General features: G+C 47.5%; 1 pseudogene; it reads right to left on the reverse strand.

Annotated features, from left to right (window-relative positions):
- Positions 1-873: 873 nt before the first annotated feature.
- On the reverse strand, positions 874-3629 carry LOC141813620 (uncharacterized; annotated as a pseudogene).
- Between the last annotated feature and the right edge of the window lie 1650 nt (positions 3630-5279).

Genomic DNA, 5279 nt, shown 5'->3' on the forward strand with positions numbered 1-5279 from the left:
ACAGGTCCCATGCTTGACCTGTCACAATTCCTTCAATTAATCTCATTCTCCATCCACACCATGACTGATCAGTGAAAACCCTAAAAAGTCAGCAAGGGCTCCTTCTGCAGAGTGAGTGCATGCATGCATGCAGCAGCCTGTATCATGGTTGCTAATTCTGGAGTCCTAAAAGCTGTACCTCTTCCTGCTGTATTCTGAGGAGACGTAGATACACAGAAAAGGAACATGTATCATTTTCAATATATTAACAATTAATTTTAGTTAATCCTGCAATAGACGCATTAAATAGATTCAGAAACAATTATTTTTTTAAGGGAAAATGGCGATGGAAGTCCCGAGGATTAATTGTACTGAATCAGCTCACTCTTCTTCTCCTACATGAGCAGCGCCGTGCCGGTTTTAATCACTTGGATCACGCATCCCAATCAAGCACCCACCTTTCGTCACATATTTTATTTTACGAGATTGCGAACTCCAACGACTCGATAGCTACCACACAATTAGCGGATTATTAAAGCATGATCCGCCCCCAAATCCATGAGAGTCTGGAGAACAATTAAGCAGCTGTCCCGTTCTGTTCTCTTCTGTTCTGCTCTGCCCTGCCGCCGCATTTGTTTATTGAGCGATTTGGATACGCTCGCACACAACAGCCACACCCTTATATATCATGCAAAAACAGTGACTAGATTCGATATTTATTTATGACAAAGAAACGAAGCGACGACTTAAATTAATGACCACGTTTGATCTCTTTCAGGGCACGGAGATAGAGAAAAGCAATAGCAGTGGCAGCAGCAGTGGCAGTACGAAAGCAAATGAAAGCAGATATTTAAACATGTCTTCTTCAACCATCATATGAGATTGAGGGTGCAATGCAAGCCTAGGGGATTAAGTAGGGAAATAATTATACACTCATGATTATTGTTCGACTACTGAAGCTATAAACTAGTACTATCCATCCTAAAGAATAGTAATAGAACACACCATAATTGCGAGTTTGATTGCTTTCTTTTTTCCCCCTTCTTCAAGATTGGAGGCGTTCGAAGAAGAGGCTCGTGTCATGTAGTTCGTCCACCTCTTGATCGAGTTGATGTCGTGTTCTGTGTTCTTGGTTTTCCCCTTCCCCTTCTCCTTCTCCTTCTCCTTCTTGATCACCTTCCGCTTCTTCTTCTTCTTCTTCTTCTTCTTCCCCAACTTGCTCCTCATCCTCCTCGTTTTCGTCACCATTGTGATCTGTATTTGGAGCCGCTACACCATCTTGGGTATTTTCGTCGACCATTTTGCCGTTGAAGTCGAAGCCGAACTTGAGGTTTGGGTAATCGGAGGCGGTCGGAGGCACGACGATGGCGTCGAGTAGTTCAGAGTTGTCATTTAGTTTGTGTTCGGTAGTGCCGTCGTCGTGTTTCTTCTCAGAATCGCGTTCTTCTACTGGCCTCTGCTCCTTGGGAATATTGTCTTTGTTGTGCGAGGACTTGGTGGTGGAGTAGAGTTGGTCGAGCTGTTGGAAGTAAGGGCAGGTCTTGGAGTGCTGCGGCCGCTTCTTACCGCTTTCCTTGGTCTTCCTGAAGTACTTGTTGATATTCTCCCACTTCTCTTTGCATCGCTTGGCGCTGCGAAGGTAGCCCATGGCGGCCATGGTGGCGCTCACCTCCTCCCACAGGGGACCCTTCAGCCCTGGCTCCTGGAACTGCGACTCCAGGCCGCTACGGACGCGGATCAGCGCCTGCACCTCCGTCTTCGGCCACCTACTCGTGTTGAACTGCACCTTGTTGCTTTCTTGTTCCCCGAACGCCGCTTCGTTGTACGGCTCGATTTGGAGGTTGTTGTTGTTGTCGTTGCTATTGTTGTTATTTTCGTCGGAGAATTGGGGCTTCGGAGGGAGGTTTAAGCTCTCGCCGGTGATCTTTTCGAGGAAGGCTATGATGGCCGCCTCGCGGGAGGAGGCGAGTTTGCGTTCGCTGGCGCGCGCCGCGGCCTCGCGGCAGGACTTGGCCGCCTCCTGCTTCCTCCACGCCTCCTCGCGGCTGGTCCTCTCCTGCTCCCGGCTCTCCATCGCCTCGAGGAACTTCCGGTGGAGGCCTTCCTGGTGGTCCATCAGCTGCTTGACCAAGTTCTCGAAGAAGGTAGCCATCGAGCTTAGCCGCCGCTGCCACCGCCGCCCTTTTCTCCTCCTCCTCCCGCTGCTGCTGCTGTTGTTGCTGAATTTCTTCCCTGGTCGCCCAGCCTCCTCTCCTGCCGACGTCTCTGACATTCCGCCGACGCAGTCGGCGGCTGCAGCCAGTCCCGGAGGAGCCATGGCAGCGGCTTGCAACAGAGGGGTCTCATCGCCGGTGAGCGCCGAGCCGGAGCCAGTCTGATTGACGCCGCCGACACAGCCACTGCTGCCGCCAGGCTTGTAGATGGCCTCTAATTCACTAAAGATCTTGTAATTGCTGCTCCCTCTGCCGAGTACTTCCTCTTTGTTCTTCTTGGAGACCTTGCCGGCGTCGTTAATTGAGCTCTCCGGCTCCTTGTTCTTGCACCTTTTATTATTCCTGTTGATGTAGTCGATATCCAAATCCAATGGCCTCCTGCAAGAATACATTTTATTTATTTATTTATATTTATTTTGCCTTTTCGAATGCGTCTGGATGACATGAACGCTGTCTTTTTGAAGTTTCTCTTTTAAGCTCCATTTCTCTTTTCACCAATACTGATAAAAAAGCAAGTCTTAGGAATCAACATCTAGCAATTCATTTCTTTTCGGATGCATATCATTTCTCGTGACCGATGAAGCTCCTAAAGTTCTTCTTGAATATTTTTAGCAGGAAGAGTAACTATTAACTAGTTAGTTAATTACCAGGAAAGCTCTTTGATGGAAGACTCGTCATCTCTCTGCCAATGATGAAGACGACTCTCCGAACCGTCGTCGTCTCCTCCTCGCAAGATGCCATCTTCATCGTTGATGCCCTCGCGGCTTCCGCCGCCGCTGCTCTCGTTCACAGCCAGCTTAAAATTCATGGCCTCAGCCAGAAACGAGGGCGGGCCGGCCGCCGCCGCCGCCGCCACCGGCAGTTGAGATATTGACACGCGCCGACGAGGCCGAGTTCTCCGGGCCGGAATCCTGGTCCAGTCCGAGCTGGTGGTGCGGAATCTGCAACCGCCGCGGCTCCAGCGGCTGGTAGTTCAGTTGGTGGTGGTGAGGATGGAAGAGCTGGAATTGGTGCGCCGCCGCCGCCGGCTGCTGGAAGAGCTGCTGGGTGATAGGAATGGAGTGGAAATGCGCAAAGTGCGGAGGCAGCGCAGCCGTCGGTGGCGGCGGTGGCGCCTGGTACTTGAGAGGGTTACCGCCCCCGGCCACTGCCGAGTGGATGTCGGCGGCCGTGCTAGAGAAGAGCGAAGGCGCGCCGGCCCCGCAGCTTTCCACCATGAATTGCTGGATCTCCGACACTCCTCCATAACTCGACTGCATCTTTCTCTTTCTCTCTTCTTCTTCTCCTTCTTTTAACTCTAGCGTCGATATTTCTTGGTGCTTTTCCTTTCTCGAAGCTAGTCAAGAACTCATCCAGATCTGCACTCCTCTCTGGTCTCGTTTAGTCCGGAGGACATGTAGCTGCACTAGTGCATATAATCTCAAAAACTAGAAAACAACGTACTGTTCCTGCTAACAGAGAGGCGAGGAAAAAGAAGCAGAGCTTCCTTAACAGAGAAGGTCAGAGCAACCTATAAACTATTGCAAAGAACACACCGCTCTCCATCTGCTACTACTAAATCCACAGTAGCTGCTGCTTGAGTCCTAGTAGATTAGGGCGAGGTGTGGGGGGGGAGAGAGAGAGAGAGAGAGAGAGAGAGGGGTGGCGCAGCAGGAGAGTAAGACGGTGGTGGTAGATACAAAGGTTAAAGAAATGGTACCAGACGGCGACGTCATCACGGGGGGCAAAGCCTGAGCATCTCATTACAAACTGTATTATGATCGATCCGGGTGCTGCCAAAACGGCACATGCGGAGCACGTGTCGGAGGGCAGCGCCGTGCTTTGTTCTGGTTCCGCGGCTGATGCCGAATACGTGTACGTAACCGGTAACCGGGCCGGGAGGGGAGGCTGGTCGCACACACACTGTTCTGCGTCAAATTCTATGGAAGTCCATTTTCAAATATATTTAAAGTATATTTTTACGAGGGAAAACAAAACGTCAAGGCGACGTTGTACATACTGATACTGTCACGATTGTTTTGGTTTGTGTAGACGCATGGACCATGAGGGGGGATAAGAGAAAGGTGGTCGCATGGGTATCAAAGAATATATGAGGAGTACTGTTAGCTGTGAGAGACTTTTCAGAAGCTTTTGGGCTCTTCCTGTACACTTCTGATAATCACAATTTAGATACAGAAGGAGCTAGTCATGGATCCAGAAGATAGGTGATCACGCAATGACACCATGTGACATCGGACATCAACTCGCACTCACCTATATGCAAGTGTATGGAAAAGAATGCCCTTGCGACTATAGTGTGATGGTAAGAAATGAGACGGATTTCTTAGATAATGAGGATTCAAATTTTATCCATGGTCCATTATATTTTGAGAATTTGAAAATTTTATGACATTAAATCCTATGTAAAGATTCATCTGCACTTCCTGATTTATCTTAGTGATCGATGAAAAATTTTTATAGAATCAAATCGATTATCTTCAGGATTAGTCAAGCATAAGAACTAACAGTTTACACCTTCAACCTCCTTAGGTAATGAGAGTTTAAATATCACTCAGGACATATTACATCTGAAGAGTTTAAAAATTTTATAATGTTGGTTTATCCGTCATGATCCATCTGCACTTCTTGATTTATTTTGATAGTCTATGAAAAATTTTTATAAGACTGAACAGGTCACCTCCATAATTAATCGGATTATGAGTTAGATATCTAAATTATAAAAGAAAATATGTTAAAGAAGTGTCTCCCATTTTGGTCATTGCATCGTAGGCTACATAATAGACGGTCACAACCCAACTCCAATTTTGATCGAACCAGATTAAGCCTCGTTGCCTCGTATTAAACTCGAATAATTCTTGTATTTGTCCAACTAAGTGCATGGATTATGACCCTAGTGCTTAATTATAAATTTGATGGAGTACTATTGTTATGTTGTGATCCGATCTTAATAGATTTGACATCATATATGTAGGAAACTATGCCGGCATGGAGTTAGGGAGGCAAGATAGAGGGTTGATGCTCAACTCTCCAACTACCACTAGACAAAGAACACACAAAGATCATTCTCTCTTTTTTTTTTGTTGTTGT

The sequence above is a fragment of the Curcuma longa genome, chromosome 20 (assembly GCF_044706935.1).
Source record: "Curcuma longa cultivar G26 ecotype Majalengka, Jawa Barat chromosome 20, ITB_CL_G26_1.1, whole genome shotgun sequence".
In the NCBI taxonomy this organism is placed as follows: domain Eukaryota; kingdom Viridiplantae; phylum Streptophyta; class Magnoliopsida; order Zingiberales; family Zingiberaceae; genus Curcuma; species Curcuma longa.